The following is a 15793-nucleotide window of genomic DNA, read 5'->3' as shown; positions in this document are numbered from 1 at the left end:
GAAGGGGAGATATCATGGTTGTCTCATTAATATTATATCTCTCATGCGAAGATAGTGTCTGCCACTTGGTTGATTCTGCACAAATGTTTATTAAAGTAACAAATGAATGAACCATTACTTTTGTTGAATTAATGACACATGAACATATGCCAAAATATATAACCTTAATTTTGGCATTACAGTATCCTCTTGGTCTTCTGAATTCATTCAACCAACAAATAATAAATTGGCATTCACTATAGGCCAGGCACCATTCTAAGTGCTGAGGATACAGTGAACAAAATGGACAAAGTCCCTACCTCATATTTCTCACATTTAATGGAGATAGGAGGTAATAAATATTGAGAAAAACTTTTATTATCAATAAAAGAAGTGCTCTTTGATGGTTCAGGACTTTAGAGCTTCAGAGTTAATATCAACCATCTCTAAGTAAGATGATGGAGATGTCATGTTACATTCAGTCCTAGCATGTTACACTATTCAATAAATCCCTAATGTCAGCTTATTTATTTGTCATTGAATGCAAGATGTTCTATCATATCCAAGTAATTGATGCTTCCTCTTAAATAGTATAGTAGAGGGGGGAAACCATTGCAATGGTCATTGGAAGAATTAGGTTCTAGGTTTGTCATTCATTTACTATGTGACCTTAAGCAAATTATTTCCCCTCCCTGGGTCTCAGTTCTTTCCTTGAGAGAACTGGGTTCAATCAGTGTTTCTAAAACTTCAACCATTTTTATATAACCTCCATGATTTTTACCATATTTGTATATCACTCACCTCTGTTATTTACCTAGTAATTTCCTTTAAATAAAAACATGACCTTTGTGTGTAAGCTTTGTCTTTAGTAGAAAATAATATGAAATCATGATTGTGATATACTGGTTATAGTATTTCCTAATGAAACTTATTAAATTCATAACTATTTCAAGGTTTTAAGTAACATGCAAAAGCATTCCACATACCATAGGTACTATTTCTATTTCATTTGAAAACCTTGGATTTTCAAGTCCTCCTTGAGGTCTAAATATTATTCTTTTATTAAGTTCTTCTGTATGATCATTTTATCTCAAAAGGCTCCCAATATTTTCTTCTTTCAAGATGCAAAACACCCACATTTTAATAAAAAATATATGAGAATGCTTTGAATTTTGAAAATGAATGAAGCCTGTGCTTTGCTTAAATCTCTCTCTCTCTCTCTCTCTCTCTCTCTCTCTCTCTCTCTCTGTCTGTCTCTCTCTTTCTCTCTCTTTCTTTCTCTCTCTCTCAATATTTGCCAGGGTAAATATATATATATTTTAACATCTTAGAATATTTTCCAGGGTAAATTTTCTGGTTCCTTCTCAAATACATTTGTCAAGTTTATTTTTTGCATGGTACATCTTTTTCTATCCTTTTATTTTCAGTTTATCTATGTCTTTAAATTTTAAGTATACATCTTGTAGATAGCATCTAGTTCTATGTAATTTTTTAAACCCAGTCTGGAAAATCTTTGCCTTTCAGCCTTTTATGTGAAAGACTTAGTTAATTTACATTCAAATTAATTATTGATATGTTTGGTTTTAAGTCTACTATCATTTTTATTTGTGTGTATATGTGCGCATGTGCGTGTGCGTGCATGCATGTGTGTGTGTGTGTGTGTGTGTGCTAGTTGTTCCAGAGATGATTACAATATACAATTTTAACTTATCAGATATATTTCTAAGTGAAAGCTTTGAAGGTAGAATGTCATTTAACAAGCTAAAAAAACTTCCACATGACATCTAAACTTTCAAAAAATTAAAACTCCAGGACTCTCTTTTACCCTGGGCGAAGCTATATTGTTTATAGAAAAGTTGTTTATCCCACTTAAATTTGCAAACAAAAATAGGCATTAAGGATAATTCTAGAAGGGTTAGATGAAGAAAGCTGTATCAAGCAATATGGTTTCAATTAAGTTGCAGTAACAAACCCCCAAATCTTAGTAGCTTGAAATAACTAAGGTTTAATTATTACTCATGCTCTTTGTTCATCAAGGGTAAGCTGGGAATCTGCTCCATGTTGTCCTTTTTTAGGACCTAGGATGATAGAAGAGCCACTCTTTGGAGCATTGCTTGTTTTCATGGCAGAAAGAAAGAGAGCTGTAACTGGTACATTAAGTCCTCAGCCAAAAATGACACATGCCACTGATGCTTGCAATTTATTGGTGATAACTGGTCACACAGCCCTACCAAATCATAAGGGTCCAGAAAGCACAACTGTATCATAAGTCCGGAAAAAGAAGAGAATTGTAATATTTGGCAAACATCATTAATGATTATCACAGGAGTTTTTTGTGGTTTTTTTTTTTTTTTTTTTTTTTTGCTGGTTCCATAATCTTAGATATTAAGGCTTAATGCTGCTTAGATCTTCTGCTTTCAATGTGTTTAACCTTAAACTAAATACTCCTAAGAAAAATAAAAATAAAATAATGATAGGTGGTTTGGGGAATGCTATCAGTTGTTGAGAATAACATGGGTAGGTGCTGTCAGTTGTTAATAATACTTCCTTCCACTGGACTTGGAAATGCTTGAGCTGCTAGAATATATTTCTGTCCACAAAACTGTTTGAGTATGAGGGGTACACCAGGAGTAGATTCTATTGGTTTAATAATGGGACAAGTCAGTTTCATCCAAAGATAAGAAACTTGTAGGTAAATATTTGAAATAAAGTCCAGGAGATTGTCTGAGGGAAAGGGAAGACAATGGTAACCAAACTACCCATGTAGTTGTAGGCTGCTTAGGATCCTGATTATTCCTAAGGGAGACTGCAAAGTCAGGATTTTAATATTGAAATGTATGTACCTCCCCCAGGAAAGAGGGAGTGAAGAAGAAAGGCAGATAACCCTGTTAACCAGGTGCTGGTAAAAATACAGGTACTCTTCTCAGTGTTTAAAACATCTTTATGAAGTAGTGATTCAGAAGTTCAGTATTACAGAAAGCATCCCCACAGATCCTTGGGGCAAAGAAATGATAAAACTAGTTGTTACACAAACTTATGCAGAATTAGAGAGGGGCATTTCTTTTCTCCTTGTCACATGCTCTCCATTTCACTTGTATTCATTGCTATTTCATTTAAAAGTGGCATTTAATATTGGGCAGATATTAAAATATAAGGGCTAATGATTAATATTTGCCACTTCAATACAGCTGCTACTAAAATTTTATAGATTCCTTTGTTAGAAGAGCTATGCTGCCATTATCAGATGAAAAGGCAAACCAATAGAATTTTCCAGAAAGATTGAATTATATGGGCAGTGTCCTACAAATCAGGTTGAAATGGTCCTGTCAGGTGAGTCATCAACTTTTCTATATTAGGAAATATTGTTCACTCACCAGTGCAATCTGGAATACTATGTCAGAGCTATGTCCTTTATATAGAGCCAATAAAATTAAAGAAGGACTTTGCTGCTAGACTTGTCCAAAGATCATGACCTAGGTTTAATGTTAACCAAAGTGTAGTCTGAGGGTCAATGCTAGTCAACAGACTAGTACCAGTGTATGATCTCTTTACTGGTCCACTTAGAGATTTGGAATAAATATGAAGTTGCACCAGAATGTGAATCAATGCACTACTTTCATCATCAAAAAGGTCTTCCTGCAAACAAATATGTAAATATACAGTACATGTTTATATTATATACTAGAAGCCTATTGCACGAAGATTCGCGTAATAGGCCTTCCTTCCCCTGGCTGCTGGCACTGGTTTTCCTCTGGCAACTGGAACACATGCCTTTGGTCTGGCCGCAGCAAGGCTTGGCTTCTCCCCTCCAGCCACAGTGAGGCTTGGCTTCTGCCCTCCGGCCGCAGCGAGGCTTGGCTTCTTTGCTGCGGCCGCAGCAGAGAAGCCAGGCCTCTTCAGTCTTCAGTCTTTAGTCTTCACTCTTCACTCTGGCTGGAGCCTTCAGTCTTTGCTCAGTGCCTGCATATGCAAATTAACTGCCATCTTTGTTGGGTTAATTTGCATAGTCGTTCTGATTGGCTGGTGGGTGTAGCAGAGTGACACCAATTTGGATGTTTCTCTTTTATTAGTGTAGATAATATGTATATACATTATTATGTTATATATAACCATATATATATAACTATATATATATATATATATATACACACACACACACATATATATTATAGGGGTAAAAGTAGTTTTACAGTTGCTCATATGGAAAAAGACATGCAGATTATGATTATTAATAGCTTTATTAATTCTGTGTTTTGCATACTCACAACTGTAGATATACAGTGTATGTTTAGTGACATAGTTGATTCATATATGGTGCAAATTTCATATCTCATTGCAGACCAGTAACAATGCTCATAGACTCATTGCAGACCAGTAACAAAACTCATAGCACTGGTCTAGGTTTCTCAGTTACATTGTGACATTGGCATATCCACAAATGTAGATATCTCTGTGACAATAAAAATGTATTATTTCAGTCCTGTCCATTGTGGCTCAGTTAGTTGGCCATCATCCAGTGCACTGAAAGGTTGCCAGTTTGATTCCTGGTCAGGGCACATGTCCCATTGCAGGTTTGATCCAAGGTTGGGGTGTGAACAGGAGGCAGCCAATCAATGTTTCACTCTCACTTCGATGTTTCTCTCTCTCTCCCTCTCATTTCCTCTCTCTAAAAATCAATCAATAATTTTTAAAAATGCATTATTTCAGACTATATGAAAATATTAAAAACAACATAATTAATTTGAGAAGAGTGTAGAAGCAGTCCTCCCTTTCTTGACAATCAGATATGGCTTGAGAGACCAGATGTAGCCATAGAGATTTTAGATTTTACATTTATATAAGGAAGTTCTGCTCATACACTGATGCTTTTTTTTTTAGCTGTTCTGTTGACTTGCCTTTGACTGTTTCTTTCTCAGCTGCTCCAAAATATCACCTCTTAAATATCTTGTCAAAAAGCTATCTTCAGTAAACCAATTATCTTAATAGTATAATAAGAAAATATTATCAAACATTTTTGGCACCTTACTATGTGTCAGGCACTTTCCCAAGTGCTTTACATTATTTTAGGCATTCAATCCTAACAATAATCTCACTAAAGAAGCACCATTATTATCCTCATGTTATAATGAAAAAAAAAAAATAAGAATTGATGTTTAAATGATTTGTCCTAAATCACACATCAGCAAGGCGCTAGAGAGCCCAACTCATTTATGTACTTTAGCATTTGAACCTATATTCCTAATAATCATGTTGTATTTCCTTTCTAAGAGGAAGAGAAGCAATTTCTATTTAGTGACGACACTCCAGGACCAAGAATCAAAAGACCTGGATTTTAATTCCAGTCCTGCCACTGCTAGCCATATAACTCTGGGCAAATCCTTTTCCCTATTTGCACTTCAATTTCCTAACCTAGAGAAATGAACAAGGTGGATTAGATGTTTTCTCAGATCCTTTTCAATTTTAAGGTCCTGTGAGTCTGTAAATATAGATTTCTTACTAAAAGAGAACTTATGAATGCATCTCTTATAGAGAATTTCTTGTTAAAATAAAATTCCGTTTCTGATTCAGCAAAGCAGTATTGCTCTGGGCTATCTGCCTGGATGTAGAAATAGCCCTACAATATAAAACTGGATGCTAGCATGAGAATCATTAAAATAGGATCCCATCCTTTGGCTTTCTGCTAAGGATATAACAATTGCACACAATTAATAAGCATGACATTTAATATTTTGATTTTTCTTAACATTCCCCTCGAGGAATAAGGCTAACCTACCTTGTGGCTTGACTTTGCTTTATAAGGAATACATTTTTCTCCCTAAAGTCTTGTCATGCTGGAAATGTTTAAATATTTAAGTATTTTGTTTCTAATATACAGCAAATTTTGCCAAGTTTCATAGTTGAACAGCTTACCATTTCTGGTACTAAGCAATAATGAACAAAGAATACAATGCTAACATTGTCTTCTCCTGCTCAGAGATATGGTATAATTTGTAATGAATGGTGCGTATTAATGCCTACAGATTTAGATCCATTTGTACCACAAACAATCAATTGGAAAAGAAAAACAAATTAAATATAAATAAGCAGCTACATTTCCTCAAATATGTATTTAAGGGCACAATGATGGCTCTGTGTTTCTGTCTGCTGAAGAGTAAATGTCAGGAGAACAGTTTTCAAAAATATCAGAGAGTTTTTAAATGTCAGGTTTACTACCTTTCATTGTCATTTTGCTTTGCCTCTGAAGCAATGGTAAACTTAGGCCTGTGGTGGTAATCTTCAGCATTATCTCTCCTGGTGTCAAGCACATTAGACCAGTAATGCTGACAGCCATAGGGAGTACAGAGTTGTTTTTGTTCTTTTGGATTTTGTCTTTTTAGCTGATAATTAGTTAAGTTGAGGAGTGTTGGGTTTTTCTGGGGTTTTTACATACGTGATTAAAGGTCCTGAGGCTGCAGTCAGCAAAGCCAGCAAGGAAGCTGGGCCAGGATCTTGATGGAAAACTAAAAGGCATAATTCTCACAGTATGACATTTTAGTAATTATGAATGTCCTATGTGTTAAGAGAAATGATGTGTAAACACTCAGGCTATTCAGATCCCACAACCATAAATATGAGTGATCACCATTACAGGATGTGATCAAATGATATCTCCCACCATAGATTCCTTAATCTAGAATGGTGGTAGACTTCATCTCAAAGATTAGTAGTCATTTAGATCAATACTTTTGTTGGAGAGATGGAGAACTCTCCCCCCAATCTTCTCTAGTTCTTATGGCTGAACAAATAACAAAATAATAAAATTGACATGTGAGTAGTTTAACAGGAGAAAAATCAATTTGATGCATGTGCACAGGAGAATCACAATTTGTTGCTCAGATGATGAGTCTCAAAGAAATTATTGAACCAGGAACTTTTTAGACAAAGAAACAATAAATATGTGAAGAACTGACAGGACAGAAAAGTTAGTGCTCATTAGAAATGAAACTAAGCAAGGTTTGGGTACTAAGTAGTGAGGAATCTAAACAAAATTTGGACTTGGGTAGCAAATTAACAAAATGCTTATAGAAGCTCTTTGGCTCTGGATCTCTTGGCTCTAGTGCTAAGGGTATTTCTCAGCTCTCCTGGAGAAGGGAGGGTACTTTTCACAGGGGAGATTTGTTTTCTGCATTCAAGGAGACAAGGGAAGGTCAAGGTGCCCTCTGGCACTGGCTGCTTATCAAATAACCTTAATTTAAAGTAATCAATATGCCATTGTGGTATATTTTGGGGTGTCCTGTCTTGGGCCCCAAACTTGCTCTAATGCAACCAGTGCCAGGTAGTTTTAATTAATCTGACTATTAATAGAAGATGATCAATGGCCCCTTTCTTATCTGTACAGTGCAATAGAAAAATGTGAATTATAGTTTTTGTTTTCTAGTTATCTGTATGACTTTCAGGAAATCTCTTATGCTACCTTGGCCTCAGTTTCTGCTTCTGTAAAATGATGTATTGGACCAGATGATTTAACATTTTGTAATTGAAAAAAGTAATAATTTTAAGGTATTAGGATATAAAGATTAAGTCCTCTTAATAACATATCTTTGTTTTCCCTCCAAACCTTGTCATATGGTTTTCACAAAACATATATAGACTAAAATAGAGCAGAAATTAATAGAATTCTACTTCCATGATGTTTGATCTAAGGGAATGTTGTAATGTACACATTACATTTAATGAAAGAATATTGCATACCTATTATTACCCAAATAGTTAATAGATATCACTTATTGGTCACCAATAATGTGCAAGGCACTTAACTCACATTGTACTTACATTACGTAATTTAATTTTCATGACGATCTGTTGGGGTAAATGAAGGCACTGAGGAAATAGCATAATTTTCCCTGCCTTAGTTATGATCAAATTGAGAAGATCACATAAATAAGCATATGGAGAGAAAAATTTTACCTTTATTGATAAAACAATTAGAAGTAAATTAGAGAATATGACATATCTGTGGACAAACAGGCTTCATAATACTGAACAACAAAATTGGGCAGACTCAAAACCCAAAACTGGGTGCAACCAGTCCCAGGCATACCTGGATCACTGCAGGCTTTTCCTACTATTGGACCCCCTATACTACAGCATAGAAGGACAGAGCAGAATGTGTGTTCCTTGCAGCCAGCCTGTCTCTCAAGAGAAAGAAAAATAGTATAAATTGGGTTATAAACACTCTGCTCCTCTTCACACAACACTTAGAAAAGTCACTGTACTTCCATGAAAAATAATAGTGGTGGGGTCAGGAATGGTAATGGACCTTCATCCAAGCATAAAGAGACCTTGAAGTGGGGGAAAGGCAAATAACCCTTAAAGAAACTGAAGTTCAAAGACATTAAGTATTTTTTGAAGGTCATACATTTGGTAAGAGAAAGTAGAATTTAATCTAACTTCTGGTATATTATATAGAATTTAATCTCAATTCTGTCTGACCCCAGAAACCATACTCATGCCCCCATTTCTTTCTCCACATTGTTACCTATAATACCCACCTTAGCAATACTTTATTGCTAGCTGAAGACACTCAACAATTATTTATTCAATTTAAAAATCCCCTGCTAAGTAAGGGTCTTAAATCATGGTTCTATCTCCATTAATATCACCACATTCAAACTATCAGAGTGATAAGAGGATGGAAGTATTATCCAAGAAATATTGGCGGTATTCTTAAAATGACTGTTAAGATGTATCCTTCCCTATGTCAGAAACCTAGGAACTTTTGGTTTATGATTTCTTTTATTCGTAGATTACAAAAATGACAGGAATATGAAATACTCTGTGATCTCCTGCCATGTTGATGTCACTGCGTGCTTTACTAGATCATATAAATAATGAAACATATTATTTCTAAGGAAATATTTTTCTAAGGGAAGGCAATGTCTGATAATATTTCCAAGTTTACAGATTCTAGCCATATACCATGACACTTCAATTGACAAATTTTCAAAGGCCAAATTTTATTGGAAAAATAAAATCAACCTGGGATCAGAAGGACTGGGATAAATTCCAGTTTTTTCAGTAAGGAGTTAGAGGTGAAAATAACGTAAAAGGAAGGGGGAAGCACTCTCTGAAAACATGACCTGAACCCAACGCAACAGAGTATTATGTACCTGGGCCCCGAATGAGAAGAAGACCAATTGTGTGTCAAGAGGGATTGGTATGTTGTCCCCAGGGTGTATCAGTGAGTTCTAAGAGATACAAAGCAGCACCACCATAGCAATATGGAACTAAAATGCTGTGTCCTAGGTCTGTTAAATACTGTGCTCTCTGGTAGCAAAATTTCTGACAACAAAATCTATCATTAAAATGCATTGTCTTTATTACTAGATATCTAGCTACTTTGAGTAGACATTTGGCCTTTATCTTTGAAATCTGCATTACCTGAAATAAACAAAAAAGGTTCTAAATCATTTAGGAAAAGTCATGGTACAAACATTCTATCTTTTCTGATAAATGGTATGAAAATATTTGAACATGCTGAAATTGAAATTGCCTAAAAGTATATTTGTTCTTAAATCTAAAATACATACACAGGGAGTTTCTGGAAGACACCATAGTGAAAATGCTCATTAAATGCATCACTAAACCATGTAAAATGCAGTAGGTCATCACAAATTCATGGGTTGCATTTTATTCTCTGCTACAGAAAGCATCTCCTCATTATTAACAGAGCTGGGAAGCTGTTGAAGTTATCATGACTCTTAATAAGGTTATTTATTTCTTTTCTTCTTGATGGTGATAAGAGCTAATATGAGAAGGACAAGAGAGGAAGGACATCATTACCAAGTAACCATACACTATTTGTAGGAAAGACATTGTATTTTTTGTGTAAATTAGGAGTAATAGATGAAAAGACATCAAATGATAAGTAGATGATTCTTCAGTGAAACTATTTAAATTTAAATATAAATCCTAGCCTGTTAAAGTTGTCTATAAGGAAATATTACTCACCCATATTAAAAGGCTTTTCAAGATTAAAATTAATGCAGCAATTTAGGAATAGAATATTTCCACACTAACTTCTGAGAACCTACGTGATCATCATATAAAAGAATAATAAAAATGTATTTTTGTCTGTCTCCTTTGTTTGTGTTTTGTCAAAAAGAAGCATAATAAAATGTTGTGAGCCAGAATTAAATCTCTGATATTCTTTTCTGGTTATCACAGTTTTGCACTTTGCACTTAATATGTATTGGATAAATGTGCCAATGAATGAATTGTCCTTTGTTAGGTATTCTTGAAATAGTAGTGAATAAGAGAGACATGTTCTCTAATGACCTCATAGTTTGTTTGTTTTTTGACCTCATAGTTTTTAAAGGAAAAAAGGGGAACTAGCATCTCATTTATTGTATAAATATTTATTGAAAACCTACTATGTGCCAAGTGCTCTGATAGGCCTTAGAGATATAAAGAAACACATGAAGTGGACACTGTCCCTGGATCATAAGGAACTTAAAGCAACCAAGAAAATCAGACCTTAAATAATTAACATTTCAAATATTATCCTATCTAATAAAAGAGAAACATGGTAATTAGCCATACATCCGCTACCCTTCCCATTGGCTAATCAGGGTGATATGCAAATTAACTGCCACCCAAGATAGCGGCCGGCAGCCAGGCTACTGACACGAATAGGAGGCTTGCTTGCTTCAGTGACAGAGGACTCCAATGTTCCCCGCCTGCCGCTGCTGGGCTCTGAGCTGCTATGAAACATTGTTACAAATATAGAAGCTAAACAAAACCCCAGAAACCTGTTTTCAGTAAGCCAGGATCTCAGAGCTGGAGTCGCAACAAAGTTTCAGATACAGAAAGTAAACAAAGTCCAGAAACCTGCTTTCAGCAGTGAGGTCTCACAGCTAAAGCCGGCTCTCAGCTCCAGGGACAGCCATAAATCCAAGAATAAAAAAAAAAAAGAGGAAAAAAGGAGCGGTTGGGAGCTTCAGTCACCTGCCAGCCTGAAAACGGCCCTCAGCCCCACACCCAGACTGGCCAGGCACCCCAGTGGGGACCCCAACCCTGAAGGGGGTGTGACCAGATGCAAACAGCCATCATTGCCTCATTCAGGCTGGCCAGGCACCCAAGCGGGACCCCCACCCTGATCCAGGACCCCCTTCAGGGCAAACCAGCCAGCCCCTACCCGTGCACCAGGCCTCTATCCTATGTAGTAAAAGGGTAATATGCCTCCCAGCACGGGATCAGCGGAGCCGTGAGGCCTCCTGGCCCCTGGAGCAGCGTGACAGGGGGCAGTGCCCAAACCCCCTGATCGCCCTGCGGCTCTGTGTGTGACAGGGGGTAGGGCCACAACCTCCCTATCCGCCCTGCTCTGTTCATGACAGGGGAAGGCACCCCAACCGCCTGATCGGCCCTGCACTGTGCCTAATAGGAGGGAGCTCCCCAACCCCCCGATCGGCCCTGCCCTGAGTGTGACAATGGTGGCGCCCCAACCCCCTGATCGGCCCTGCTCTGTGGGTGATAGGGGGTGGCGCCCCAACACCCCCCCCCCACGGGCCCTGCTCTGTGTGTGACAGGGTAGAGCCATAACCTCCCCATTGGCCCTGCCCTGAGTGTTACAGGGTGCGGCGCCCCAACCCCCTGATCCACCCTGCTCTGTGTGTGACAGGGTACGGAGTCCCAACCCCCTGATGGGCCCTGCTCTGTGCGTGACAGGGGGTGGCGCCACAACCTCCCCATTGACCCTGCCTTGAGTGTGACAGGGGGCAGTGCCCCAACCCCCCAATTGGCCCTACTCTGAGGGTGGCATCGCAACCTCCTGATCCGCCCTGCTCTGTGCATGACAGGGGGCGACGCCCCAACTCCCCAATCGGCCCTGCTCTGAGCCCGACCAGGGGATGCACCTAGGTATTGGGCCTGCCCTCTGCCACCCGGGAGCAGGCCTAAGCCAGCAGGTCATTATCTCCTGAGGGGTCCCAGACTGCGAGAGGGCACAGGTCGGGCTGAAGAAGCCCCCCTCCCCCCCCCGAGTGCACAAATTTTTGTGCACCGGGCCTCTAGTCCTATATAATAAAATGGTAATATGCAAATTGACTGTCACACCCTCACAAAGATGGCTTCCCCCATGTGGTCACAAGATGGCCACCACAAAATGGCTGGTAGTAAAGGGCAGTTGTAGGTGATTAGGCTAGCATGGGAGGCAGTTGGGGGCAATTGGGTCAGCAGGGGAGGGCAGTTGTGGGTGACCAGGCTGGCAGGGGAGGGCACTTGGGGCAACTGGGCCTGCAGGGTTGGGCAGTTGGGGGGACCAGGCCTGCAGGGAAGGGCAGTTGGGGGTGACCAGGCTGGCAGGGAAGGGCAGTTTGGGGCGACCAGGCAGGCAGGTGAGTGAATAGGAGCCAGCAGTCCAGGATTGTGAGAGGGATCAGGCCTAAATCATCAGTTGGACATCCCCCGAGGGTTCCCAGATTGGAGAGGGTGCAGGCTTGGCTGAGGGACACCCCCTTCAATGCATGAATTTCATGCACTGGGCCTCTAGTAGTTTTATATTAGTCAGCTCAGGATACAATAACCAAATACCACAGATTTGGGTGGCTTAAACAACCAAAATTTATTTTTTTTGCAGTTCTGGAGAATAAAAATCCAAGATCAAGATGGCTACCAGGTTGGTTTTTGGTGAGACCTCTCTCCTTGGCTTGCAGACAGCTGCCTTCTTGCTATATCATCATATGGCCTTTCCTCTGTGCATTTCAAGAGAGATAGAGATAAAGAGATAGAGATTGAGACAGAGACTGAGAAAGAGAGGGAGAAAGAGAAAGAGGTAGATATATAGAGTACATTCTAGTATCTTTCCTATAAGGACACCATCCTATCAGATTAGGGTATCATCCTTATGGCCCCACTAGAGGCCTGGTGCACAAAATTCATGCACTGGGGAGGGGGTCCTCAGCCCAGCCTGTGCCCTTTTGCAGTCCAGGAGCCCTCAGGGGATGTCTGAGGAGTAGGCCTAAGCCATCAGTCAGACATCCTTAGTGCTGCTGCAGAGGCGGGAGAGGCTCCCGCCACTGCCACTGTGCTCACCAGCCATGAGCTTGGCTTCTGGCTGAGTACTGCTCCCCCTGTGGGAGCACACTGACCACCAGGGGCCAGCTCCTGCATTGAGCGTCTATCCCCTGGTGGTCAGTGAGCATCATAGTGACCAGTTGGTCGATTTGCATATTAGCCTTTTATTATATAGGATTTCGCCTTAACTACATTCTTAAAGGCCTCATCTCCAAACACAGTTAAAATATTGGTTAGGTCTTCAACATAGGAATTTTAGAAAGGACTCAATCCAGTGGATAATGAATTTTGATACATGCTACAAAAATAAATAAACTGTTGAACAAAATAGATCCAGAGACATAGAAGCATGGAAGAGACTATTGAATCTCAGAGAGAAGGTGGAGGTGGGTGGGTGGGTGGGTGGTAAGAGGGGGTCAACCAAAGAACTTGTATGCACATATGCATAACCCATAGACACAGATAATAGGGTTGTGGAGGCCTGGGGCTGGGTGCAGGGCACGCTATAAGGAGTCAATGGGAGAAAAAAAGGGGCTATATGTAATACTTTCAACAATAAATATTTTTTTAAAAATGGAGGTGCACATTATACATTACACTATCAGAGCATACCTATGAGTGTGATACCTTAGTCAAGGGCAGTGGTTCTCAACCTTCCTAATGCTGTGACCCTTTAATACAGTTCCTCATGTTGCGGTGACCCCCAACCATAAAATTATTTTCATTGCTACTTCATAACTGTAATGTTGCTACTGTTATGAATCGTAATGTAAATATCTGATATGCAGGATGTATTTTCATTGTTACAAATTGAACATAATTAAAGCATAGTGATTAATCACAAAAACAATATGTAATTACATATGTGTTTTCCGATGGTCTTAGGCGACCCCTGTGAAAGGGTCATTCAATCCCCAAAGGGGTCGCGACCCACAGGTTGAGAATCGATGGTCTAGGAAGTGAATAAAATGCCTTCCCTGAAGAAGTCATTGAAGCTGACCTTGAAGTATGAGTAATAGTTAGCTTGGCTAAGAACAGAGGAAGAATAAAGAAGCAGCAACAATTTGTACCAAGGTTACAAAATATAGCACATTCAAAGAAGTGAAATAACTAAAGCAGCTGGAGCAGAGAGAGGAAAGAGAAGAATGATATGAAACTGAAGAGGTAGAGGATAGATCACTTTATGATCCTCATGAAAGGGTTTCACCTCAATCCTAAGGGTAATGGGAAGCCATTGTGTGGTTTTATTAGGGATTGTGATTACTTTTTAGAAAAAGGAATCTGACTGCAATGTGTGAGTGTGACTATGTGTGTGCCAGTGCCTATATACTATTATTTTACATACTGTCTTAGAGGACCATGGTACATGGCTACACACTATCAAGAATGCCCACTTTCAACATTCAACAATGTTTCTATTATGCTCCTATGTGATATGAGTACCTTTGCTCCTCCCTTTCAGGGGGGAAAATATGGAAATAAAAGGGCAGGGAGATGGTGCCCTTGGTTTAATACCCCGTTTCTCCCTCTCTTCCTCCTTAAATGATAATAGTATTTAACATTTATGGTAAATAGTATTTATTGATCATATATTATATATCGGGCATTGTTGTTATCTTATTTAATGCTCAAAGCAATCCTATGATATAGTTACTATTATTTTTTTTCTATTTTATATGTTATAAAACTGGAGCACAAGCAACCTACAGTAACAAGCATCAAAAGTCTATTGTGCTGCCCAAATTATGAGAAGATGGAGCATAGACATTTAAAAACGCCAAACCTTTTACTTAAGGGCCTGATTACAGTCAGATCAAGATGAAGAATAATGGCACTAGACAAAGGTTCTCTGATTTTAAAAATACTACTGGACCCTTACTTGACTTCTTTGAAATCAAATATTAGAGTTTATAAAATTAGGAGTTTGGAAAACAAAACAAACCCAGATATTACTTAAATGAAGACAAATAGGAAAGGGTTTGTTTTCAGTAGATCAAGATTTCTCCCAACATTGCCAAATCAATGAGCTACTACTATTATCACATAATAGAGAGTAAACTTTGAAAGTAGTGGCTTATAAAGGTAGTATAGGCTAAAATTAGATATGTGCATAGGCTCAGAATATGTTTTTGGTTTATGGAATATTAGGGAAAATCAAGAAGATTTGGGGGACATGATCTACTCTGGCACAATAAATGATCAGATGCTGAATGTATAAGGGCTCCTGCTCTTGTGATCCTTCTTGTTCCCCAGAGCATAACAGTGGTTAGGCCTGGGCTGTTTTTATCTAAGTTCCTAGAGAGTTAACATTCCTAAGCATTTTCTCAATCTTTTATTTTTAAAAGGAATATATTTCTACTGATTTCAGAGAAGAAAGAAGGAGGAAGAGATAGAAACATCATTGATGAGAGAGGATCATTGATTGGCTGCCTCTTGCACACCCCACACTGGAGATCAAGCCCACAATTAAGGCATGTGTCCTAACCTGGAATTGAACCATGACCTTCTGGTTGTTGGAAGCTACCCATTGTCTTCATTATCAGGAAAGTGTAAACAAGGAATGCAGACGGCTGGTGAACCTTGAGCTCTGGCAAAGGCCAAAACTATGTACCTATTGTTTAGTCAAGACTTTTGTGGCTCAAGCAATTTCCTGACCAAATAGTCTCAAAGTAAATCTTTACTAATATTTACTGACCTTTAAGATAGTTTGTCTGCTACCAGAATTGCCTGCCTGACTAAGGGCAATATGTGTATCTAAAAT

The sequence above is a fragment of the Myotis nattereri genome, assembly GCF_964212035.1.
Source record: "Myotis nattereri genome assembly, chromosome: X".
NCBI lineage: Eukaryota > Metazoa > Chordata > Mammalia > Chiroptera > Vespertilionidae > Myotis > Myotis nattereri.
The sequence above is the reverse complement of the archived record's forward strand: the minus strand, read 5'-3'. Positions refer to the sequence as shown.